The 27,276-nt window shown below is 49.4% G+C and overlaps 1 protein-coding gene and 2 non-coding genes across 3 annotated transcripts in view; 2 read left to right on the forward strand and 1 right to left on the reverse strand.

Annotated features, from left to right (window-relative positions):
- LOC119377693 (large subunit GTPase 1 homolog) overlaps positions 1–27,276 on the reverse strand; it is a 61,593-nt gene that overhangs the window by 12,485 nt on the left and 21,832 nt on the right. The gene's annotated exons all lie outside the window — the stretch shown is intronic.
- On the forward strand, positions 21,280–21,351 carry Trnat-ugu (transfer RNA threonine (anticodon UGU)). Its single transcript has one exon. It is a non-coding gene; the product is annotated as a tRNA-Thr (tRNA).
- Positions 22,837–22,908, forward strand: Trnat-ugu (transfer RNA threonine (anticodon UGU)). Its single transcript has one exon. It is a non-coding gene; the product is annotated as a tRNA-Thr (tRNA).

A 27,276-nucleotide genomic window follows, 5' to 3' on the forward strand; every position in this document is an offset into this window, starting at 1 on the left:
TCAGATTTCTGTTTTTTAAGAAAGCCGGCGCAGTTAGCATGGTTGCTGAGTGTGGTGGCACCCACTGGAGGCTGGATTAAGTCTGAAGCAAGGGGGCAAGGGCACACTCGTGCATGCGCCTGTGGTGGCAAGAACACCAGTTCGAGGGGCGCAGGTCCACCTGCCCGCCTCGCGCACACCTGCACCCACAAAAGAGCGCTCACTCTTGCAGTCGGCGGATTTCAAGCGTCGGCGGAGGGGCAATCGCAGAAGATGCATGTGGCTCCTGCTCGTGCCAAAACGACAAAATTCGGGGCAGAATCCCTAGGTTGGCGGCGGCGAAAATTCGTTATATCAAGGGTGTCTCCCATTGCCACTTTGTTACATACAGGTCGCAAATATACGTGCTGTTATGATCGGCCTGCCTGGCTTGGCGCCGCTTTGACGCATGAGACGTTGCGGCTAAGACTACCCTGATTTCTTCTGGGTCAGCGGTTCCAGAGATGCACCAAGAGCGGCGACAACACGAAAGTTGTTCGTCTAATTATCTCAGGTTGTCTGCGCCCCTCGTAAAACCCTTTGGGCACGCCTGACCGACTAACAGATTAGGAAGAGTTGTTGGCCATCGAGGGGGCTTGCTCTGTCGTCAAGGTGTCCCGGACAGAGGGCCCAGAGTCTGGGAACCGTCTGCGGATGCATTTCCCACGTTCTCCGTGGCGCCTTGGTGCTGCTGTTTCCACAATTCGTGGTCTGCCTGGCGCCGCATACCCATCACTGCAACAGACTATGAAATTGACTTCCACGTAAGACTCAACGTCTTCGTGCTGTGCCGTGTAGTGCGCGGTGGGCAGTGTTTTTCCCTCGCCATGGGACGAACTGGATGTGCCTCTTTCTCCTTTCGTGGGTTGGGAAGGAGGCGGCGTTTCACCTTCCCCTTTTGGGGGCGGAGGTGAAGATGGAAATTTTCATTGGACTGTCCTGGCCTCCATTGTTTTTTCCTACAGGGAACCCTGGGAAGGCCAGGACATAAAATGCGAGCGCCGATGCGCTCCCGACAAGCTCTCACAAGTTCTCTCAAGCTCTCACAAGCTCCGAGAAGCTCCCAGAAGCTCGAGAGCTTCCATGATGCTAACCCCATCATGTAGCAACACGCTACCTGTAAATAATGTAAATAAACGTTACTGTTAACAGCTCCGGGCTCCTCTCCTCGACATCTCCCCAGGACTCTGGCTGGCTCCGGTCCTCTGGGCAGAACCCTGATTACATCAACTGGATGGCAGCGGTGTGATGCTGCTCACAACTGGAACACATCAACTGGTTAGCAGCAACGGGATGACCCATGCTTGACTCGGGCCTCAACGATATGGTGAGTGCTTGACTTTCTTCGAGTTTTGCCAGGTTTTAGCTTTTGAAGTTTTCTAAATCTGTGTGTAATCTTCTGTGCGTATAGGCTTCGTTGTACCGCTACCATACGTCACAACTATTCACCATTTTAGCTTTCATGTTCTAAAACTGGCAGTGTTTTACCGTGTGTCTAGGCTTCGCTTGTTCGCTACCTAACGTCACGGCGGGTAGAAAGTCCTCACTCGTGAAGACCATGGAGTTGGTAAAGAAGCTAGAGAGACCAGACCTCTTACTACTGTGTGAAGAGCTGGGAATCAAGGTTGGGAGAGAAGAGAGAGAGTCACAGCTGATTAAGGCTATTCAGGAATGTGGGGCGGAGGATGATGAAATTGAGGAGTGCTGGGAGGAAGTTGAGAAGAACAAAAGATGGGCTGAAGAAGACAGGATAAATGAGAAAAGGCGATTGGCTTTAGCACTTTATCAGGCATCAAGTAACCTGAATAACGAGATAGCACCCTCAGATAAGAAAAAGAAAGGCAGTCCTGCTAAGTCCACGTCTACAGTGAGCCACTCAGAAGATCGAAAGAAAGAAAAGGCATTTAAAGCTAGGCAGCAGGTTGTATGCCACCATTGCAAGAGCTAGGTCACATCGCAATCGGCTGCCGCAAGCCTAGGAATGTTCTGTTTTGGGTACAGCAGTGACAATGATCTGGAACAATTGAAACCCCCCATTCTGGAATTAGTTGAGGAAAATGTACCGCGGGACTCTGCCGCAACGTTTGATAGTGTACATCCGTACTCTTTGACAAATGAGGTGACCACAGGGGAACGCCCCCGTGTGCATGGCAAGTAGTTGAAAATGAAAGTGTGTGTTTGCCATTAGCCCGCGTTGAGAGTGAGGGACCGTTCAGACTGCTCGCCACAGAAACTTTAGTGTCCCAAAACCTGCCCGAGCATTATCCCTCTCAGAATGACGTGGATATGCTTTCGAAAGGCCTTTGTTTTGGTGACAAATCGGCGGCAGCTATGACGGATCCGATGGCCTGTGAGTCTGCTCATGAGGTTCCGAAAGCAAAAAGCGCTAATGAAGCAGACTGTAAAAGTTCAGATGATGAGGCGCTTAGCTTACCACGAGAGGGAGAGGCGCTCAACATAGCGCGAGGTGATGAAGTGCTTAGATTAGTGCGAGGTGATGACTCTCATCAAGGAGGGACATCTGATGGCGAGCCGGCTGGTTTAGCAAGTGTCGATTGTAGCGTTCTTTCTGAAGTGCAGACAGCTAGAAATAACGCCGAGGATAAGCCAGTTGAGCCGCCTGGAGTTTTGAGCAATGTACTTCCGAGTATTATTGCCGAGTCGGGGAGCGTTCCGTGCCGCCCCGAAAGAAAAAGGCGCCAGCGAAAACTTCGGGGAAAGGGGAAAGGTACCAAGTTGCCTCGAGCGGAGGCTGGAAACCCCGAAAAAGTTCTCTAAAAGTCAAAAGTTGCGGGTCTCGCACAAATCGAGATTAGGCATAAAGCGTGTCGCGAGGGCCAAGAAAAAGAGACGCCGAAGTGGTCGCCTGGTTTCATCATCTTTGGTGAAGGCTAAACGGTGGAGCAAAGCGAGGTGGTGCGTACGCGACTGTAACGACAAAGGTCCCCCCAAGTTTGCGAGAGGGTGACCGCTGTTCTGGGAGGCCCACAATGAGGAAGCTTAAGCGTCCGGGTGCCTCTTTGTCGGAGTTCGGGGCCCGCGGAACAAAGGTCACCGCCACTGAGTTCTTCAGACAGGTTGGCTTTCTGTCCCTCCGTCGCGATCTGGCCCATCGACAACTGTGGTATGCGCGTCCCCCCAGAGCACGTCTGAAAGGGTGCCGCATTAAATTACGCAGTGTCACGAAGGATACTAAGAATTTGTCTTGTATCCAGTTTTATTATTGTTTTGTTTAGCTGTCTAACGTTGCATGTCTGCCGATGAGCAAGGACTGTGTCGATTTTTGAAAGTTTTATTTTCCTCCTCATCTTTGTAGCGTTATCGGTTCACTCGAGAATACGACGCAGTCATGGCATGAGCGCCTGTCAAGCCCGCAGTAAGACAACCGGTCGCCACTGAACCCAAACAACAACTAACTTTATTCTACTCCGTACATCACGTACATCAAGGAGGGGGGCGCCACCTATTAGCACAATAGAGCGACCTCTACATCTCCCCCCTTTCCGCACGTTCGGCAGTCATAAGTTCAGACGGTCCGGTGGGACCACGCGTCGGCCACTACGCGTGCACACAACACCATCGCGACCACCAACACCACCATCACTATCACCACCATCACCACCAACACGATCACCAGCCCGTCCCGAGTCGCTCGTCGTTACCGTGGTACTTGGAGGACCTTAGATGGCTGAGCTACTTGCGGCTGTGGCTCGGTTGTTTCTGATGAAGCTGGTGGTGGCAACGATGATGCTGGAACAAAGGGGACGAGGTGACACCTGTTAGCTGCAGATACCGCCTTGTTCCTGTTTCTATTATGTAGCTCCTGGGTCTCTGTACTGGGCTTAACACCGTTCCCTTTACATTTTCGGCCGCACCCAGACTTGTTGTCCTACGGGAAGCTGCCTTTGGTGCCTGGCCCGATGACGCCGATTGTAGTTCCTTTCCTGCTTCTTTGGTAGGATGCGTTCCTCGACGCTACTGCATCTTTTGGTGGCACGCTTGGATGTAGCAATTCTTCCTTCTTAGGGACTTTGGTCCTTAGCCGACGACCCATCAAGAGCTGAGCTGGGCTAAAACCGTTGACGCCTGGGGTATCCCTGTAACATAGGAGAGCCATGTGAGGATCTTTTGCCTTGGTGAAGAGTTTTTTGACCGTCCTGACCATTCTCTCCACTTCCCCATTTGATTGGGCGTAGTGGGGACTGCTTGTCGTATGGACAAAGCCATACGAGGAAGCGAAGGTTGCGAAGTCTCGTGACGAGAATGGCGGGCCATTGTCAGACCGAATTTCCTCCGGTATCCCATGGCGGGCGAACATGCTCTTTAGCAATCCACGACAACTTGCGCAATTGTGCTCCTCAAGGTTATCACCTCTGGGTACCTGGAGTAGTAATCAACTACCAGGAGGAAAGTTTGCCCACAGAAGTGAAATAGGTCCATGCCGAGAAGTTGCCACGGGCGATCTGGGAGAGGTGTCGGTACAAGTGGCTCAGCGAAGTTAACTCGTGTGAGAGCGCATGTCTCACAGTTGGCGACCAGAGAGGTAATGTCCTTGGAGATGCCAGGCCACCATACCGAATGTCGCGCCAAGGCTTTACTTCTGTTACCGCCTTCGGTCCCTCGTGTAGTAGTGCCAAGACTGTAGATCGAAGTGACGATGGGATCACCAACAGGTACCTTTGAGCTACGCCGTTGCAAACAGAAAGTTGATCAACCACGATGAATACTTGGAGATGTGTAATGGCAGCTTGTTTTTCCGAGGCCACCCCCGCTGACAGAAGGAGATTAATGTAGTGCATTCACCATCCGAAGTTTGTGCTCGAAGAACTTCCTGCACATTAGGGGCAAAACTTCAAACGTGGCAGCCACTGTTTCTGCAACATAGAGCTCCATCGCATCAAGGGTTGTGCGAGCCACGTTTCTGTGTTAAGGATTTGCACAGCATCCGCAGAAGATTCATTCGGGTTGTTGATGCGAGAGAGAGTATCCGCTGTAGCTAAAAGCTTACCAGGCACATGAAGTACCTTAAATTGATAAGGCATTGCTTTAATCCGCAGCCTTTGTATTCTAGGAGGCAACATGTCGAGCTCCATCTTACCAAAAAGAGAGACAAGGGGTAGGTGATCTGTCTCAACATCCAGTGGGATGCCACGCACAAATTCGTCGAACCTCCAGAGAGCCCTGTTATAGCCAATGCTTCCTTTTCAGTTTGGCTATACCTCTGCTCCGTCTCGTCATTGCTCTGGAAGCAAAAGCGACAGGACGGCGCTCGCCTGATGGCTGCGTCTGCAGCAGGACTGCCCCAAGTCCAAACGAACTAGCATCAGCTGAGACAGTGGTGGCATACGACGGATTGTACTTGGCCATACACCTATCGGATGACAGTATCTCCTTCACCCTGACAAATGCGGCCTCTTGCTCGCTCCCAAGTCCAACTTGAAGACTTGTTGAGGAGGGCTCTGATGGGAGCGGTTATTTCAGAGATGTGTGGCAAGAACCTAGCTAGATGATTGATCATCCCGAGAAGACGCCTGACGCCTGCAACGTCTTTTGGAGCATCCATGGTCTTGATGGCTGCTACCTTGGCTGGGTCCGGCTTGATGCCTTGAGCGGACACGATTACTCCAAGGAACGGCACTTCCGAAACACCGAATAAGCATTTGTTCTTGTTCAGCGTGACCCCAGCCTCAGCAAGACGGGACAGAACCTGGTTCAGTCGGACCTCATGTTCCTCTCTAGTGCGTCCGAAAACTATATATCATCGATCATATTGGCTACCCCTTCCTGTCCTTCAAGAATTCTGGCCATCTGCTTCTGAAAATACTCGGGCGCTGAGGTTATACCAAATGGAAGGCGGCAGAAGCAGTACCGGCCAAAAGGGGTTATAAAGGTCATGAGCTCTTGAGAGTCCGTAGTCAGTTTCACTTGGTGGAAACTCGCTGTGGCGTCCAGCTTGGAGAACACCGTTGCGTCTCCGATAAGCCCGAGGACTTGTTCGACCGTTGGGAGGATGTGGCGTTCTCGAAGTACGACTTCATTCAGCCGGGTTAAGTCAACACAAAGACGGTAATCTCCTGACGCTTTAGGAACCACTACCAGTCCAGAACACCACGGCGTGGGATTGTCGACGCGGCGAATCACTCAGTCACTTTCGAGCTTGTTGAGCTCACGCCTCACGGTTTCGTGTAGCGGAATGGGAATGCGACGAGGCACGCTGAGGGAGAATGGTGTAGCACCAGGCTTCAAGCGGATTCGATATTCCTCCTTGAGAGCGTCAAGTCCACGGAAACAGGTCAGCTTCAAGTGATGCCTCAGGGGCCTGCACGCCGCCAAGGAATTTCACAACATGAGGGCTTGTATAGCCGGAAGTCCCAGAAGAGGGACAGAGAGCGATTCAATGACAAAGAGTCGCTGCAAAGACGTCTTCCCGCGCCAACGAAGTTGGGCTGTATATGAACCGAGTACCCGCAATGGTTGACCTCCAGGACCGGTAAATACCGTGTCAACCTTGTCCAGCTTGGCTGGAAGCTTGGGGAAGTCTTCGGGTATAGCAGAGACTTCGGCGCCAGAGTAAACTTTAAATTGCATCGTGTACTCGTCCACGGTGACGTCCACTAATAAAGACTTGGCCCCCGCCCCGACGGTGCTCAGGTGAATAGAGCCGACTTTTGTTTCGATTTCCTGAGCGACAAACTTCTGTGAAGTGCCCCTTCTTTTTGCAAAAGTTGCAGAGCGAGCTGCGTGCCGGGCATTGCGTTCGAGGATGAGCCGCGCGGCCACAGAATCCGCAGGTGGGCGTGTCTGCGTTCTGATGCTCGAAAGAAGGCTTCGCGTTCCGGTGATGTCGAGCGGACTTCTGCATCTTTGTAGCGTCCATTTGCAAAGCGTTGGGACTATTGAAATCGAGAGTTCGACGGAAGCCCGTCTGGTCGGGACGAAACATGAAGAATAAAAGGCAACCACCGACCAAATAAATGTTTTAAAAAGAAAGAAACGACGTTTCGGCTTCCATACGGAAGCCTTGTTCACAAACCGGATTGTGAACAAGGCTTCCGTATGGAAGCCGAAACGTCGTTTCTTTCTTTTTAAAACATTTATTTGGTCGGTGGTTGCCTTTTATTCTTCACGTTGGGACTATTATAACTTGCTCCGGCTTGCGACTGCCGCTTTTCTTTTTCCGCGTCTTCCGCCTGGCGTGCTTGCATCCAAGCCTCTTTGAGAGTGAGTGTAGCGTTTCGGCAGAGCTGGTCTGAAAGACGCGAGTCGCGCAAGCCGACGACGAATCTGTCACGTACTAGCCTTTCTTCAACTTGCACTGAAGGATAGGCGCAGCGCTTCACCATCCTGCATAACTCGGCATAGTATCCGTCAACGCTCTCGCCTGGCTGCTGTACGCGTCTGTGAAAACGGGACGACTCGTATAGTTCGTTGCTTGGATGCACGAAATGCTCTGTGAAACGGTCTACCACGGTCTCGTAGGAAGTGAGGGATGCCGCAGCAAGCGAAAATGTGTCGAGGAGCGGACGCGCTTCGGGGCCCATGCAATAAGAGCGAGCGCACCTGTGTTTCCTCCGGTGCATTTTGAGACCCGAGATGGCTGCGTAGTCCTCGAAGCGACTTTTCCATGTCGGCCAGGTCCCAGCGTTGCCGAAGTCGAACGGCTCCGGCGTCTGAAGGTTGACGCCCACCCACTTCGGGCTGGACTGCTCGGTAGGCATGATACGGACGATGGGTAAGCGCGACGTCGGTGCTCGACCACTTCTGACACCATGTAGCGTTATCGGCTCACTCGAGAATACGACGCAGTCATGGCATGAGCGCCTGTCAAGCCCGCAGTAAGACAACCGGTCGCCACTGAACTCAAACAACAACTAACTTTATTCTACTCCGTACATCACGTACATCAAGGAGGGGGGCGCCACCTATTAGCACAATAGTAGCGACCTCTACAATCTTAACTGCAAACATTGAGATATTTGCTAAATTGCTTGTTTGCTTACATTTTGCAAAAGCTAGCACCCGAGTAGAGGGTTTTGCGCTGATTTTAACAGAGAAGTAGGCTGAAGGTAAAAGCCTCTGTTTAAACCTTCTGTTCTTGCAGTGAAGTGTAGGTTTTGTTTCTCTGTTTGTTTTATGTTTTACGCGCAAGTTTATCTTAACAGAAAAGTAGGCTGAAGGTACAAAGCCTCTGTTTAAACCTTATGTTTTTGCAGTGTAGTGTAGGTTTTTGCTTTTGTTGATTTTATTTTATCCGCATAATGTTCGGACAGTGTAAGGCTACCAAGAATTTCTCTTGTATCCAGTTTTGAATTGTTTTGCTTTTAATGTTCGCGTGTCTGCAGATGAGCAAGGAATATGTCGATTTTTGTAACTTTTATTTTCTTCCTCATGATAACTGCAGACATTAAAGGGGTGGTGCCATCAAATTTCGAGGCTATAACAAGCCTGTTGTGGGTTTCCTCTGTATGCAAGGACATTCCACACGAAGGGTCGGACACAGCAAACGTTTAGAATATATTTAATTCACTTCAAAAGTGTACCTAAATGCCCATTCTCCCGATCGAAACCCATCGCTAGCGCGCCAACACTGACGTAGATCTGTAGGATGGGCAACGAAAGTTGTAGTGACGTCACACCAAATCTGCTGTAACGTGAGTGACCTCCGGACTTCCGCCACTTCCGCAACGTACGTACCGGCTGTAGTGAACTAGAATATATTTTAGTTCACTATAGTACCGGCAAAGCATCGGTTGCTACATCACTCGCCCAGTTTCGATCGCTTCCTGGCTAAGTGCGTCACAGCCTTGTGTGGTCACGTGACCGCGCCTCCTACACTTCTACGTCACTGCCCAACCTCGGCGCCCAGAAACCGAAACCGAAAGTTGTCCACATAAAAAGGCGATATTAAATTATTTAGCGAGAATACATGAATCTTGGTGCGTGCATCATGCTTCCTTGAGCTATAGGAAACGCTTACAGCAAAGAACGCGCAAGCCACAGATTTGGTGGCACCACCCCTTTAAGATACTTGTTGAACTGAGTGTTTGCTTACATTTAGCGAAACCTAACACCCGAGTAGAGGGTTTTGCGCAAGTTGATTTTTAACAGAGAAGTAGGCTGAGGGTCAAAGCCTCTGTATAAACCTTGTGTAAATTGCAGCACACTTGTTAGTATGCGCATCAGTGTAGTGTAGGTTTTTTTGTTTCTCTGTTTGTTTTATTTTCATACGCGCAAGTTTGATTTTGAGTTTTACTTATACTGTTAGAGGCGTATTCATTAACTACCTCCTTTCGTTTTGTTTCGCCCGTAGCACCTGCGTGCCTTGAACGCTGTGAATCTCTCCGGGAAATGATACAAAACGTTAGGCTGTTGATTTGCTTCGCACGTAGTAGGTCTGAGTTTGTTATGGCTTCGTTAACTGATTCTTGATTTTCACGAGTGAGCGCACCAATTGTAAATTTCTAGGGAGTTTTACCAAAACTGTAACCTGGCATTTCTCGAGGTCAGTTGAGTGCTCTATGTTTGTTGTGCCTCGGGTCTTGCGTGGTTCGTTTCTGGCGTTTGCTGGCCATGGCTCAGGTCCAGAGATTGGTGCAGCCTGCGTCAACGTCTACAAGGGAGCAGATCTACGGTCTCTGCGGAGTGCTTTGGTGCTGCAACCCCTTCGAGACCTCCTGTGACGGTGGACGGGCTGTTATGATCGGCCTGCCTGGCTTGGCGCCGCTTTGACGCATGAGACGTTGCGGCTAAGACTACCCTGATTTCTTCCGGGTCAGCGGTTCCAGAGATGCCCCAAGAGCGGCGACAACACGAAGGTCGTTCGTCTAATATTCTCAGGTTGTCTGCGCCCCTCGTAAAACCCTTTGGGCACGCCTGACCGACTGACAGATTAGGAAGAGTTGTTGGCCATCGAGGGGGCTTGCTCTGTCGTCAAGGTGTCCCGGACAGAGGGCCCAGAGTCTGGGAACCGTCTGCGGATGCATTTCCCACGTTCTCCGTGGCGCCTTGGTGCTGCTGTTTCCACAATTCGTGGTCTGCCTGGCGCCGCATACCCATCACTGCAACAGACTACGAAATTGACTTCCATGTAAGACTCAACGTCTTCGTGCTGTGCCGTGTAGTGCGCGGTGGACAGTGTTTTTCCCTCGCCATGGGACGAACTGGATGTGCCTCTTTCTCCTTTCGTGGGTTGGGAAGGAGGCGGCGTTTCACCTTCCCCTTTTGGGGGCGGAGGTGAAGATGGAAATTTTCATTGGACTGTCCTGGCCTCCATTGTTTTTTCCTACAGGGAACCCTGGGAAGGCCAGGACATAAAATGCGAGCGCCAATGCGCTCCCGACAAGCTCTCACAAGTTCTCTCAAGCTCTCACAAGCTCCGAGAAGCTCCCAGAAGCTCGAGAGCTTCCATGATGCTAACCCATCATGTAGCAACACGCTACCTGTAAATGTAAATAAACGTTACTGTTAACAGCTCCGGGCTCCTCTCCTCGACATCTCCCCGGGACTCTGGCTGGCTCCGGTCCTCTGGGCAGAACCCTGATTACATCAGTGCTTCTAGGGAATAATGGCGGGGAATAGAAAAACGTCATAATATCAAGGAATTCATTGTGTGGAGGTTCGTTATAGGCAGGTTTACCTGTAGCCTTGCAGTATGGCCAACCATCAGAATTTCCACGACTCTCCAAGCAACCTCACACTGCCTCGTGGGCAATGCACCTTCCACCTGGTGAAAATTATTGCCTATGCAGCTTCCGGAATCACTCCCCGAACATCTGGCAAGACGCCTCGACCGCATCCTTGTGCTCACCCTCACTGCTGCGTCGCGCCACATCCCCTTTGCCACCAGAAAACTCGAGCACGACCGATGGAGGTGAGGTCACTGGAGATGCGCTTATGAGAGAAACACCTGCTGTGTCAATGCTCCAGAACAAAACATGCGTTTCTGTTGACGCTGGTGTACCCAAGATGGCCTTGGTGGAAACAATTTCAGTCACGAGTGCTTACCTTAAATGTGTTGGAGCAAAAGGCTGTATTAAGTGGGATGAAGCTTCCATGTTTTGAGGACAGAGCGATTAGTTGTAACTTATTGGTTTGTGTAGTGCTGACATGTTTTGGGGAGGCCACATTATTAGTTCGCTATTATTCCCCAGTTGACACACGAAGTTATTTTAAGCACGGACATTCCGCGGGAGTGTGGTGCAACTGCAGACTGCCACAGAGGGAAGATATTCGTAAGTGGTCATATATCGTCGGGACTCCTGGAAAACCCTATGGGTGGCAAAACGGCATTGTGCGTCTCTGGCAATGCTGTCATACATGCATCATTTACTGTCATGTTCGGCTGTTCATTCAAAACCTCGCTAGAACAGTCACACCAGCCACAAAAAAACTTTGTTATCCGAAAATTTGTTATAAACATTTATTTTTAACACTGTGTCTATGACAGGACTATTCTCATTTACTTCGTTATAACCAATAATTCGCTACATCCATGTTCGTTTTATCGACGTGTTGAGGTGATTTGACGGCAGTCGGCGACGATGCGCAATGGCGACAGTCAAGACAAAATACAGACTCACAGCGCGAGCGGGAAGAGCCAAAGAGGACGACCACTAGACGGCTATCCGCCTCGTGCATCGGTATGGTGGCGCCACCGCTCGGCTAAGGCGGTTGTACCCTCTCCCAACCCCCCATAGGATCCCATGCATTTTGAATGAAGTTTGCGATTCCGTTGCGCAAAAACAAACTAGCGCCATCTCTCGACACACGCACACCGACAATCCAACACCACCTCTTTCTTCCACCGACTGGCATGCTCCAAGCTAACTCCTCTATCCACTTTCTTTTATTCTTTCGGTGGCCGTGAGAGCGCGCACTGTGTAGTCGACAGCGCACCCGACAAGGCCGGCTGGGCTCGTCGCTTTCGTCGTCTTCCTTGAATGTTGCAACGTTAATATTGCGTAAGGCGGTGGCCACACAACGGATGATGAACCCTGATTTCGTACAGCTGCCATCTCATCAACGGCAATGTTTCAGACGCCTCAGCTGTGTACTTTTGTCCGTGGTTGCTGGACAAGATTGCCTCTGCAAGACCGCGTTTTTCAAAGTCAGCTGTGTGTGTGTAGTTTCAGTGTCGTAGCAGTTGATGACGCGAGGATGTCAACTGTTGCTACATCGTGGGAACCGCTGAAGTGACTGCAAGCTTGACGACATTGTGTCAGATATTCTAGCGTACTGTACGCGCACGATTGTGCTACACTTAAAATACCGCGCTTGGCTCGCGTGTCAACCTGGTACGCCTGTGTGCAACAAGTGTGTTTTCGTTCTTGCGTCGGTTAATATTGAATTGCACTTGGAATACCGTTTTGCAAAGGCAAGTGAAGCCGTAAGTAGTTGCCCTTCTATATGCTCGCTACTCCCGAACATTACTTCTAGAATCGCATTTTATGTTGAGCTGCACGTACCAAAGGAGAATCTAGCATACGAGATATATTAAACACGTGCGCATTTCCTATATAAATCTGAGTAATGCCACGCGGTGCGCATTTCCTATAAAGTCTGAGTAATGCCATGCTCAATTTAAAGCGCATGTGTTAGAGGATTGTGGTCAATGGTGAAAGTGATTAGATTCCGAAATATGTGATTGCAATGCAGTTAGACTTTCTCATATGTTAACACGGTCTGTGAACAAAAAAAAAAACGCTGTGTGAAGTGTTGTTGGTCATTTGCTAAAGTACTTTCACGCATTATTATGCAGCTGTGTGACGGTTCTTAAACCTTTAGCAAGTTAGATTTTGGTTTTCTTGGCCTAGTTGAGTGCTACAAGTGTTGGGTGAAGATGATAACGCGTGTCTTTTGTGCGTTTCTTAAGGGGGGACATGGTTTTTAGAGATAACATAGGTTATTTCTTGGCCAAATTAGATGAAACTGCACTGCTTTGTTCAGCTTTATAGCTTTATTTAACTATCCAGTTATATTTTACACAGGTCAATTTTTCCAGAGATAATTAGTAATCTCATTCTATTGTTTGCTGAAACAATAAAAATTATCTATGCAACATAACATCATTATAAACCCATATAGATATCAGAAAGCCTAAGGAGAGCAACGCTGCAAGCTGATTGGAAATCGAACAACTACTTCTCAATTTACAGCACTAATGAGTTCATGGCCTACACCTAGCCAAAAACAAGAAATTTTAAAACTAATAAAAAAAATTGGAATTGCAGATTGAAATCTGCTTGCAGCATTGCTTTTTATGCACATTTAGCTAGGTTGTGCAAAAAGAATTGTAGCTCTAGCTGTCCTAGGTCGACTTTACAGAAGAAGCAAACAAGGGAAGTGGCCAAAATCCATGTTTTAAGAAAATGAGCAAAAAAGGTTAAAACTTTATTTAGCATTACAGAATGAAAAATATCAAAGGCACACAACTTTTAGTGATTAATATGCACCAGGCATATAATCAGACTGATTGTTAGCATGAGCATGCCTTTTTTTCAAGTTCTGCTGCAAGTTTCAAGTTCTGCTGCAACGAGGCCGCTTATCAGTTCAATGACGGTACCGACGCCAATATGCGACGAGTGTCCGCGCGTCATCCACGATCCGTCGTATGACACGGCGATGTTTCCCGGTTGTTCCACGTTGAGTTCCGCGAGATGTCGCGAACCGAACTCGCGCACTCACTCATGAGTTTCGAGGCAGCAAGAGTAGCGCAGGTGTTAGCTTCTTCACGTACGCCTGCCACGTTTTCGTGTGGAGCCGCGACGCGATATGTTCATCATTGCAAATATGTAGTTAAAGCAGTCTGCCTGTTGCCAGTAGCCTGCATTGCGCGGGTGGCGAGCACGTTAACTGTGAATGGATTTATTTTCTGCTGTCCGTCGACGCACGGCGAACTCCACTTTGACGACCCTCACCGCAGTTCACACACACTAGCTCAAGCTTGACGGCAAGGCCGTATTCCCGCTCGCCTCTCCTGATCTCGGTGTCTCCGTTGCAAATCTTGCACTTTAAATGCAATATTATCAAAGCATTTACCGCCTCCAAGTCCAGGACGGTGAAGGTCGTTTTATCAGATGGGGTACCCGCGGCGTCCGTGCGCTTAGCGATAAGGCTGCGCTTCCGTTCCGTCGCCGCAACAGATGAAATCTCTTGCAGCTTCTCTTCTGCCTTCTTCTTCTTGTCATCTATCTGTTGGGGCTGCAGAATTTGTGTGTCGTGACGCACACGGCCGCTTTCCCGCACGTTGTCGGCAACTGACGGGCTCGTAGGACTAGCGTCCGTTAGGCCTACCGCGCTGGGCGTCGACGGCCGCTGCGAGTTCGTCATCCCCGTTGTTTTGGGTCGTTGCGGGGCGCTTCTTGAAGTTCTCGGCTAGCGATCGCCTCACCCACTTTCCGAATTCGTGTTTGGTGCGGAACTTCTTGATGACAGCACCCATAGCTGTAGGCAGTCGACAACACCAGGACAAAATGGCGCACGCTCACGCGCGTCTCGGCAGTGAAGCAGACGCCGGAAACGCCGCTTGACGAATCAGATGCCTAGATTTTGTCACGTGCCCCAAGCAGCCAATAGAATCGCGCGCTTGTTCTTCTCGATGACACGTTTTTGCTAGAAAACCAATGAGCAAGGCGAGCCAGCGGTGGCGGGAAATTGAAGATGAAGAACGGCTCTTCCAAACGAGATCAAGATGGCCACGATAGCCCGTTTGTACCGGCAACGGTTCAGCGCGGAAAGAGCGCGATTTTAGCGTCAATTTGCGCTCAGACAAACCTCATATTGGTGTTACAGATTGATTTTACGGCGGAAATAATGAAATAGAAGCTACAAACTTAGCAGATTTGTGCAAAAATAGATATACTCCGAAAATGTCAGCTTCAAAAGTTGATTTTTTCGCGATTCGGCCTTCTAAGACCCGTGTCCCCCCTTAAGCAGGCATACAGCCGTAATAGTCGTTGTTGTACTGTTTGGGGTGTTCAATAAAACAAGAATGCTGTTTTGTACTGCAAAAGTTTTTATTTCATCTGTGTTAACAGATCACGCAAACAACTTGGACACATGCACGTAAGAAACGTACGCAGTGCACCGCGCGCATGCATAAAAAACGGGCCTGTCATTTTAAAACCAATCATATAGAACAATCGACGTAACAAACGGCATATGGTTGTCTAGTGGAGCAGCGTCGGCAGTACAAATATCAAACCAGAATGAAAAATGAAGAGAAAAACGGCGAGTAACGGGCGCTTTGCCCACGGCTTCTATGAGCCGCGTGTATCCACCTTTCGCCACAGTTCGCCGTTGGTGGCGCCACCAGTACAACTGAAAGCAGCAGCACACGAGGCGGATAGAGAGCGCAACCCATTACTCATTTCTAAGGCTTCGCTACAACTACACCGAGTACAGAAAGGGAGCCGCCTGGCGGCCTAACAGCTTGTCATTATGAGCCGGTTATAGTAGGTATGAGGCGCTCCACGTTGACAATGTCGCGCCCTCGACAGCGCATGTCCAATGATGGTTCGATGGGTTCGATCAAGTAGTTGACCGGGGATGTGCGCTCGACGACACGGTAGGGGCCTTCGTATTTCGGCAGTAGTTTTGAAGAGAGTCCAGTTGCAGTGGCAGGGACCGAGAGCCATACGAGCGCTCCAGGGAGGAACGTGGACTCAGAAGTGGTGGTTCCACCACGAATGCTCTTCTGCCGCTCTTGTTCCTGCGTTGTAAAAGTCTTGGCAAGCTCGCGACACTCTTCCGCAAGCCTGGCTGTGTCAGAAATAGGCGCACACTGAGATGAATCCGGCTTGTATGGGAGTATCGTGTCGATGGTGTGCGACGGGTGCCTTTCCGTACAGTAAGAAGAAGGGTGAAAAACCAGTTGTGCTTTGAGGGGCGGTGTTATAGGCGTAGGTGACGAAGGGCAGTATGGCATCCCAATTTGTGTGATCAGCGGCGACGTACATCGAGAGCATGTAGCCGAGCGTGCGGTTAAAGCGTTCGGTTAGGCTATTTGTGCGGGTGGTAAGCAGTAGTTTTGCGGTGAACAGCATGGCACTTTTGAGAATGGCTTCGACAACTTCCGACAAGAAGACATGGCCTCGATCGCTGAGAAGCTCCAGGGGTGGACCGTGACGCAGCATGAAGCGTGCAGCAGGAAGGAGGCAACATCGCGCGCTGTAGCCGCTGGGAGGGCGGCAGTTTCGGCGTATCGCAAAAGGTGGTCAACAGCGACAATGGCCAAGCGGTTACCAGCCGATGTCAGAGGAAGTGGTCCGTACAAATCGATGCCCAAGCGCCCGAACGGACGGTTAGGGCAAGGTAATGGTTGTAGACTGGCTGGTGACACGTGCGCTAAAGGCTTTTGGCGTTGGCAATCGAGGCAGGAGCAAACGAACTTCTGCACGTAGCGGTACATCCCTCGAAAGAAGTATCGTTGTCGAATGCAGTGGTAAGCTTTGGATACCCAGAGTGTGCGCATTGCGAATCAGTGGAAGGACTAGCATATTTCAGAACGCAGACTGCGGGGTATCACAAGTAGCCACTGGCGGCCATCGGCGTTGTAATTGCGTCGGTGCAGTAGGTCGTCACGAATGGCGAAATGGTGCGCTTGACAACGCAACGCGTGAGTGGTTGGTGTTGCCGACGGATCAGTGAGCAAGTCCATGAGCGAGGCGATCCATTTATCCTTGCGCTGTTCGGTAGCGATGGTGTGAACGTCGATGGAAGAAACAACAATGTTAGGTGCTGAGCAGGGGCATTGTAGTCGGGCAAGGAGGAGCGCGAGAGTGCGTCGGGGTCAGCATGCTGGCGTCCATTGCAGTACAGCATGACCAGGATTTGGGGACTTATGCACGTAGCGCCATCTGTCGTCGGAGACTGCGGTGGCCTGCCGTAACTGAATGGGAAATAGGCGAAAAAAATCGTATCTGACGATAAAATACAGATATCAAAAACTCCGGTTCTATACAGCAGAGACTTACTTGAACATTCTGTTAAAATTACAGTGTGGCGCTACTAACCGCCTGGCTTCCCAAAGTGTTTGAAATTTTACAATGGGGCCCCATGTATTTCTAATGGGCGGTGTTCAATTGCCCTGGGAAGCCACAGGCTTTGTAGTACGATACTGCAATTTTATCAAAATGTTCCAGTAGGTCTCTACTGTATAGAACCCCGAGTGTTGAAGATTGGGCGAGTTGGTTCGTCGTACTTGCAATGGTATAGCGCATTACGGGGAAGAAGAAACGGCCTAGCAGACCGACACAAGAGGACAGAGCGCCTCTTGTGTCGGTCTGCTAGGCCGTTTCTTCTTCCCCGTAATGCGCTATACCATTTCATAGAACCCCGAGTCGTTTTTGATAGCTTGCTTTTTTCAAGAGATATGATTTTTTTCGCATATCTCCCATTCAGTTATGGCAGGAGGCCGTCGTCACCGCCGAGAGATGGCGCCACACACAGATGTCCCCAAATCCTGGGAATGCATGCGTAGCAGCGTGTGTGTAGCAGCGGCAATTCCCCCGGTTTCGATGCAAGTGTGGAACCGATGCACATCAACTGTGTAAAGGAGAATGTGCTGGTTCCACATCGTGTAGTGTCAATCAAAGGTGGACGCACTGGCTTACGGGCTGTAAACAGTCCTATGGAGCTGGTGATACTACCAGATGGTTTGAAATTAGCCCTGATCAGTGGTCCAGTTTGGAAACGGCTGTTCTGTCAATGGTGGAAAGTCGCTTAGCACAAGTCAACACCGAACGTTGGCAAATGTGCCTTCGGAGCACCTCTCAGTATTCAATTTTGTGCAGAAGGACAAAATACCCTCAATCCCTGCTTTTTGAACACTCCATGCCATCAACACGGGTTCGGTAAATACGATTAGACAAAAGCCATATCTCGTTACACCATCCAAGTGCCAGATTATTAACAAATAGCTGCGCGAAATGATGAAAAAAGTCATACAAGAGTCAGCGCATCCGTGGGCAGCTTCAGTGATAAGATCGTTCCTTCTGTATATGACCTCAAATAGTGTCAAGCGCATTGTTTCTTGAACTGCCTGTCGTCTGCCATTTGTCTGCGGTAGGTAGGCAGTTGTCATACAGTGACTGGTCCAGCGGTATCGCAGGATGGCTTCAGTTAGGTCCACTGTAAAAGCTTTGTCAGTGATGGGGACTTGAGGAGCGCCATGTCAAAGCATGACGTTGTCTGTTATGACAAGTGAGCTGTTTGTTATAACAGAGATCTGAGCTAGTTGGTAAGTATTCATTCTAAAAAGACAGGGCGTGCAAACGCAGACACGAGAAAGAAGTCAGGACAACACAAACGCCGTGGTGGTGTCCTGACTTCTTTCTCGTGTCCGTGTTTGCACGCCCTGTCTTTTTAGAAGTGGGGGACATTGATGATTCCAAAACTGCATTTGGTACGGAAGAAGAAGAAAGTGCCTGTGTAGTGCACCGCTCATGGAGAGCACGAGAACCGTTCACACTATGTAGAACTTGGCCACCCGTCTTTGGGGAGGGCTTTCGTTTCGGAGTAGCGGGTGAAGTAGTCCGTAGCTACGGTGTTCCACTTCTTGCCAGAAGATGATGTCAGAAACGGCCCTAGCAAGTCCATCCTCATCTGCTGGAACGGTCGGCGAGGTGGTTCTACTGGCTGAAGAAACCATAATAGCCTTGACAGTGGAGTCAGCAAATTCCGTGGCCATAAAGATCCATTTATACCCCAACATCAACATTGGAAAGGGCCCTAGTAAGTCCATTCCAATCTGTTAGGACGTTCGATGCAGGGTTGGATACCTGGCTGACCTCGGCAGCGATGGAACGCTGCCGAGGCATGTTCCTATTGGCATGTCCTCCCGTAGCAAGCGACGATGGTGGTAAGGTGCGGCCAGTGGTTCATTCCTTGTATTCTCACTAGCATGCGTGAGAAACCAAGGTGCCCAGCCGTCCGGTCATCATGAAGAGCCTGCAGAACCTCTGACCCGCATTCCTGGAGAAGAAGAAGTTGGCTCGGACTGGGGAAAAGTTTTTCTTTACGAGAATGTTGCTTCACAAGCAAAACGTACCAGTTCAGGCTTAAATATCTAGGGACGGTGATGGTCTGGCCTTCCAAATATTCTGCAATGCATCTCAATTCTGGGTCTATCCGATGCTGTTCAGCAAAGTTCTCCGCACTCAGAATTCCTAGGAAGCTGTAGTCATCTGATCGCCTTGAGGTGGCGGGTCAACAGGGGCACAAGGCAGGCAGTTAACGTCACAGTGCTTTCATCCAAATTCATTACACCATGTGGAGGTTGAATTCCAAGAGTCAAAGACCCAGTGTGAGAGGCGAGCAGAAGTGGTCCTGCAGGTCTTGCCAGCAACCAAAAGACATGGTGGTCGCTCACCACATTGAAGGCATGCAATACAGGTAGGGGCGAAAATTTGACGTGGCCCAACAGTGGAGGTCCTTGTTGACGTATTCTTGTTAGCTTACCTTTACAGCTCATCTTTACGAAGTGACAATGCACATTCCAAGTTTGGTCTACCAAGTCTAAAGCAGCACAGTGAGCATGCCACACATTGTAAGCATAAGAGTACAGCGGAGTAACCACAAGAGATTATATATATATTAATTTTTAATTACCGAAGTTTCGTGAATGCGGCCCGTTAGCCGAGGTGAGTCTGAAACCCCTGATATAGCGTGTAGGGGATCCTGCGGCTGAAGAGAAGAGAAGAAGAAGTCTGCATGGCTGAAAACTTGTATATTAAACGTAAACGTTCCTTTCTCCTGTTGGAACTTTATATTTGGCGCAGTCGTCGACAGTAACCTGATAATTCTACCTCGCTAGACGGGACGTCGCCACATCATCACTGGCTATGCGCTGGACGGTGAGGACTTGGTTGAGGGCATCGCAGCAGCTGACCACAACTGAAATGACGGATACCATCACCACCACAGCATACGCACCGATACAGCGACGTCACCGAAAGAGGGGTACTCTGTAACAAGCGACGTGAGAAAGAGGAAAGTTGAATTATGTGAAAGGGACTAAGGATTGCGAGCAACAACTGAAAGAGATGCAGATGCGAAGCAATTGCAGTCGATGGAGGCATAGTAAAAGCATTTAGAACCAGCTAACTGATATACAAACTGCCACTTATATGTAGCAGACAAACAAGCAATTTTGAAGACAATAACAGCTAAGGCACTACGTCAAGATATAGTGAAGGCTAGATGTGTTGATGTAGTACTGCTGGGTCGGATGTGTGGCTAGAATTTCATCAGTCTGCCTGCGAACAGAATAGCTGGTAAATGACTCAGAGCGTATAACAAACATGCCATCAGACCTGTCTGGGAACGCTAAGAAGTGGATGACCTACGTGTCCTGCACCACCTGAAGATTCGTGGGAAACATGGAAAGATTTGCAAGCCTTCCAAATGAACCCAGTTCATTTATGGGATCAAGCTATCTCTTACAAGCAGGGAGATAGCGATTTGCTGGCCTACTATTTTGAGAAGAGGTGCTTACTGCAACTAGCGGATCACACGCTCCCCGATTCATGCATCGTGCCACTAGTTATACACAGAATGACAAAAGGGTGCCAGAGGACAAGTACAGAATATGTCACCGTCAACTTCAGATGAGCCTTTCTGGCGTCACGCAGCACATGATCTTTTTACGAGCTGGCAGCTGACCAATTAATAAGAACTAATGAGAGCTAAGTGACGCCAGAAAGGCAGAAAAAGAGTGTTCCACACTCGCCGCCATGGCTGCGATTGGCGCTGACTAACACTCCAAGGTTTAAATGCACATATATACCCCATAAAGTGGACGGGAGGATGACCGCCGCCGTAGCTCAGTGGTAGAGCATCGGACGCGTTATTCGAAGGTCGCAGGTTCGGTCCCTGCCGGCGGCAAGTTATCTTTTCGTCCACTTGACTTTCTTCACATTTATATTCTAAATACTACAGATAACACCCCCTATACTTTCCTTGGCGTTATTGTCTGTTAGTTCTCATTAATATTGTGTCTAACAAAGAAAACGAGCCCTTAAGAATCATCTTCTTTCCTTCTTTTATAGCGAGGGTCTCGTTCTGGCAGACTTGATGCCTTCAGGTAGTATGCGAGGGATTATTGGTCAGCTGCCAGCTCGTAAAAAGATCACGTGCTACGTGACGCCAGAAAGGCAGAAAAAGAGTGTTCCACACTCGCCGCCATGGCTGCGATTGGCGCTGACTAACACTCCAAGGTTTAAATGCACATATATACCCCATAAAGTGGACGGGAGGATGACCGCCGCCGTAGCTCAGTGGTAGAGCATCGGACGTGTTATTCGAAGGTCGCAGGTTCGGTCCCTGCCGGCGGCAAGTTATCTTTTCGTCCACTTTACTTTCTTCACATTTAAATTCTAAATACTGCACATAACACCCCCTATACTTTCCTTGGCGTTATTGTTTGTTAGTTCTCATTAATATTGTGTCTAACAAAGAAAACGAGCCCTTAAGAATCATCTTTCCTTCTTTCATAGCGAGGGTCTCGTTCTGGCAGACTTGATGCCTTCAGGTAGTATGCGAGGGATTACAGTAAAAGCTCGTTAATTCGGATTTCTAGGGACCGGAAGAAATGTCCGAATTAACCGAATGTCCCAATTATCGAATGGTCGAAATAAACACAATAAATGCACGAGTTTTTTCAACATACCTTTACTTAACAAAGTAATCGCGGATGCTTGTCTGTTTTCGAGCAGAAATTCGTGCGGACACAATTTTTCTGAGCCTTTCAAGGTGCTCAGCAGCTCGCATGATGTCTGCAGTACCGCAAAAGTTTCACCCGTCATCCACGCTTTTCGGTTGGCACGGCAATCCACGGGAAGATTGTTGATGTTCTTAAAGCAGTGTGGCTTTTGAACCTTTCCGATAACGAGAACCGGCAAGCGCTCTGTTCCCGTCACGTTGGCGGATAAAGTACGTTACTCGTTCCTTGCTTCTTGCCGCCGATTGAAGGATCCCCTTTCATCACTCTTCATCACTTCTTGTCGGGAGAGCCCGTTATTCAGAGCACGCAAAATTTCTACTTCGGTGGTGAAGTCCTTGGCCTCGTCATTGGGCCTCTTCGCCGGCGTTGCCATCGGCGGAGAGTGCGGTCGCACGAGAAGTCAGCACAAAAGCACCAGCAACGATCAAGCTAAAGGAGCTGTACTGAAACGTTCCTCGATAAATCGCGATCAACGATGCAGCACACCAACGGGAACAAAGCAACAAAACCCACACGCGAAAAAAAGGCGTTCAACCAGTCTCAATCCAAGCCAAGTCAATAATTGATGTCCATGGCGATGCTGCGTTTGAGCTTCACTTTTGTTCCGAATTGTTCTTTTTTCGTTTTCGAGCCTCGCCAGCGGCCCGAAAGTCGCCGAATTATCCGATTTGCGGTCAAATCTGTCCGAAATAACGAGCGCCCAGTCTAATAGAGTGATGCGTATATTTACAGGGACCAGATGACGTGTCCGAATTAACCGATTTTCCGAATTAACGAGAGTCGAATTAACGAGCTTTTACTGTATTGGTCAGCTGCCAGCTCGTAAAAAGATCGCGTGCTACGTGACGTCAGAAAGGCAGAAATAGAGTGTTCCACACTCGCCGCCATGGCTGCGATTGGCGCTGACTAACACTCCAAGGTTAGTTGGCCTAATAAGGTATTAGGCCAACATAAAACAAGGAAGTTTTTTTTTTTTTTCTTCTTCGAGCCTGGTGGCAGACATGTCACCGCCCCGTTACAAAGGGGACGCTCATAGCATCCATCCACCCAGGTTTAAATGCACATATATACCCCATAAAGTGGACGGGAGGACGACCGCCGCGGTAGCTCAGTGGTAGAGCATCGGACGTGTTATTCGAAGGTCGCAGGTTCGGTCCCTGCCGGCGGCAAGTTATCTTTTCGTCCACTTTACTTTCTTCACATTTATATTCTAAATACTGCACATAACACCCCCTATACTTTCCTTGGCGTTATTGTTTGTTAGTTCTCATTAATATTGTGGCCTAACAAAGAAACGACCCTTAAGAATCATCTTCTTTCCTTCTTCATAGCGAGGGTCTCGTTCTGGTCAGACTTGAATATGCCTTCAGGTAGTATGCAGGGATTATTGGTCAGCTGCCAGCTCGTAAAAAGATCACGTGCTACGTGACGCCAGAAAAGGCAGAAAAAGAGTGTTCCACACTCGCCGCCTGGCTGCGATTGGCGCTGACTAACACTCCAAGGTTTAAATGCCATATTACCCCATAAAGTGGACGGGAGGATGACCGCCGCCCGTAGCTCAGTGGTAGAGCATTGGACGCGTTATTCGAAGGTCGCAGGTTCAGTCCCTGCCGGCGGCAAGTTATCTTTTCGTCCACTTTACTTTCTTCACATTTATATTCTATATACTACACATAACACCCCCTATACTTTCCCTTGGTGTTATTGTCTGTTAGTTCTCATTAATATTGCCTTGTCTACGTTTTTTCGTGCAGTTTTCACGTAATCATCCTGTCAGATTGCAAGCTGACCCATAATTTGATATTTGACTTGCAAAAGTTATTTTGATTACAGAACTTTGATGTTACTAGAGCATAGCCCCGAGCGCATGCATTTCTCTCAAGTTCGTCAACAAAGCGCATTTTCCCAACAACAAAACGCACATTGGTTCGCGCAAAGGTCTGTCCAAAATCACTATTCTAACAAAACGGGCAAATTCAAACTTGGGTGCATGGCCAAGTACCACCCATCGTATGCCACGACAGTGTCTGCAGGTGCAAGCTCTTTCGGACTCGGCGCAGTATTGCTGCAGACTCAACCCTCGGGAGAGCGTCGCCCAGTCGCATTCGCTTCGAGGTCAATGACGGGTACCGAACAGCGTTACAGCCAGACCGAAAAAGAAGCTTTGGCAACGACGTGGCTATCCAAAGGTTCGATGAGTTTGTCAGTGCCGTCCCTTCGACGTCGAGACCGACCACCTGCCTCTCGTTTCACTTCTGGGCAAGATGGAACTGGATATGTTGCTGCCTCGTATTCAAGACTACGGCTCAAGAGAATGCAGGACCAGTTTCGCATGCTGCACATGCCAGGAAAGCTGCTAGCAACAGCAGATACCTTATCACGTATCACCCACAAGGCATCCACTCCGGTAGACACGGTGGAACTCTTTGCAGCACAAGTAGTCGGCTGCATATCGGAAGCCTGTCACTCAGCCCCGAAGATGTACCGACAGCACAAGAATCCGATGGAGAGTGGCAAGGTCCTCATCCCTTCTGCCAGCAAGGTTGCTCACAAAAGACCAAGCTAACCTCTGCATGTGTTCGAAGTACGCCTCCGTGGCTGACGAGCTTCTCTGTTTGCGACAGTAATCCTGCTGAAAGGCCCCCAGATTGTCATCCCATCATCTCTTCAGCCGGCGGTCTTGACACTGTTGCACGAAGGCCATCAGGGCATCAACAGGACCAAAGCCCTAGCACGGAGTCGGTTTGGTGGCTGGGTATCTCGAAGACTTGCCTCTCCTCGTCGTCAACTGCGAACAGTGCACTTCCACACATGTGAACCTTGCAGAACCCCTAGTCTCCACACCTCTACCTGGACATCCCTTGGGAATTTCTCGGAATGGACTTGTTCCATCTCAATGGCCAGACGTTCCTCTTAGTGGTGGACTAGTACTCGAGGTTCCCCGAGGTGGTGACCCTGAGAAGCACTACAGCTCGGGCAGTCATCGATGCTCTCAAAAGCATCTTCGCACGCCACGGAATCCCAAAAGACATCAGGTCGGACAACGGCCCACCGTTCTCGTCGCGAGAGTTTGCGGAATTTGCAGCGTCTACGGCTTCAACCATGCGACCAGTAGCCCACACTACGCCCTGTCAACGGAGAGGCTGAGAGGATGGTACAGACAGTCAAGGACCTGTTCCGCAAGTCCAAAGACCCTCACCTCGCTCTGCTGAGTTATCGGGACACTCCGGGAGTCGACGCCTTCATCCAGCCCAGCTGTTGATGGGACGTCAGCTGAGAACCAGAGTCCCGAAGCAAAACTCCCAGCTACGTCGAAACTGGCCGCCTAGGAAAGATGTCGTCGCCAAGGATGCTGCCTACAACCGTAAGCAGACCGACGACTACAATAGGCATCACGGAGCTCGAGACCTGCCACCTCTCCAAACGGGTCAGCGTGTGTGGGTGCGCCCTGACCAAGTGCAAGCCACGGTCCTAAGCCCAGGGCAAAGGCCAAGAAGCTATATGGTTGAAACAGACCGAGGTGGTGTTCTACAGCGCAACCACCGTCACCTAGTGCCTTTCGTGCCTTCTGCCTCCGGTGAGGAATCGCTGCCGACAGCTGCACAGCAACCATCGCCACCGCAGCAAGTTCCGCTTCGGGAACCTCAGCCTGCCAACAGCGTGGAACCTATGGTACCCCAAGGGCAGCCTTTGCGACATTCCCCTGCAGCCAGGGACCATAGTGATGGTGTTACACGAACACGTTACGGCCGGCGCGTTGTTCCGCCGCGCCGTTTGAACTTGTGACATTGAGATGTGTTTGGCGTCCTCCATCCTCCCATCAGACCTTCAAACTTTCTCAAGGGGGGGAGATGTAGAGGTCGCCACAATTCAGCCCTTTTATTAGGCTGCCACTGGAGCGTGGCGCCCCCTGTTACTTGCATGAGTGCATGATATATGTTCGTGCACCAATAAAGTGTGGATTCCACTTTCGTCCGAGCCAGCAGCGTGTATGCGTCGGTTTCTGCGTGCCAGTGCACTAACCACGCGACATGCACTAGCCACCGTCACTCAACCTGTCCCGCAAGGAGTATGTGTAGTCATGTTCCCCATGCTATATACAAGACGAGTAGTGTTGCACATAGGATGGGACAAAGGAAAGAGCATGATGACACACACAGTGCTCAAACTATCAACAGTTTACAACAAGAGTAAAGAGACCATTTTGTGCATTTTCACGACAGCATTGCATCAGTGCCACTGAACAACAATATGCTAATGACAGTGGTGCAAACTCAAAACAAGAAAACATCACTGTACATGTGGTGATTTAACAAAATATTGCGCATGAACAGCGGTGCAAATTCATTACAAGAAAACATCAGCTTAAACGCGCCACGTCACTCAGACATGCTAGCTCCTTCTCAGATAAAGTGATGAAAGCTGTGCTAATATTGCACTGGTCAATTAGATTTTGATATGGTGCGGTACCTCGATAATATTTCCATTGTTGCTTCTCAATAAGACTACGCACCGCTAAAACTTATGTGCACAACCTCACTTGTCACAGTGGAGTGCCAGCCAACCTCCAGTCTTGTTTTTAAAGTTGTTTGTGTGTTCGCAAAGGCAGTCGTTGGTGCAAGGACCGGTTTGTCCAAAAATAAAAAATGTTGCATGTTAAGGGTATCGTTTAGACAATGCCCTCGGTACACTTACATAAAGGGTTACTACTTGCTCCAGCGTTTTGGTTGATCATTTTACACTTTTACAAGTTTTTTCTGGTTCATAAAACGCAACGTGAACAATGGCTCTCTGAGCGATCTTTTTGTGTGACAACTTGTGGGTGTAGGGGATTACAACAATTTCCTTTTTTCTCGTTTGTCACTTTTTTGGTTGATAGTGTGTGCGGTAGATCCAAATGTTCTGACACACCTAAAAAGTTTTTCCGCAACAGAAACTACTAGGTGCTTAGCGTACCCTGCTTCTGAAAGTCTGGAAGTTTGTTTGACAAAACTTTGGCTCTTTAGGTGCGGGCAAGGCTGTTTAAGGGTATTTCCTAGGCAAAAATTGGCAATGACTCTTTTTATCAGTTTTAAGGTGCGCCGAAATTGAAAGGGAGGATAGGTTTATTTGCTCAGAGTTCATAGAGCCAGCACACATGGTTAGTCTTTAAAAACAAGCCTGACGTCAAGAAAGCAGATGCTCCCTCCATTGGGCAGTTTCACGCTATTTCTCACAAGAGCCAGTACTTTTGTGCCTTCTTAGCTAAAAAGTGCTGCATCGCATTCCAAAAGAAAGAAGTAGTCGTCAATGAATCTGAAACATTTTACCACTTCGGTGGAACTAAGATCAGCGGCAAGTGCCTAGCCTAAACATGATCAAACAGGTTGCTCAGGACGGGTGCTACGCACAAACTTAAGCAAATCTGCTCACCCGCCCACCTGCCAGTTCGATTGCCTGCTTGTCCGTCTGGCAACACTTCTGACAGCTGCTTCTGATACGCACGTCATTGCACCATAGCGTGCACTTTCTCGCGATAAAAATGAAGTCTCTGCTCT

Source organism: Rhipicephalus sanguineus, unplaced genomic scaffold, assembly GCF_013339695.2.
Source record: "Rhipicephalus sanguineus isolate Rsan-2018 unplaced genomic scaffold, BIME_Rsan_1.4 Seq542, whole genome shotgun sequence".
NCBI lineage: Eukaryota > Metazoa > Arthropoda > Arachnida > Ixodida > Ixodidae > Rhipicephalus > Rhipicephalus sanguineus.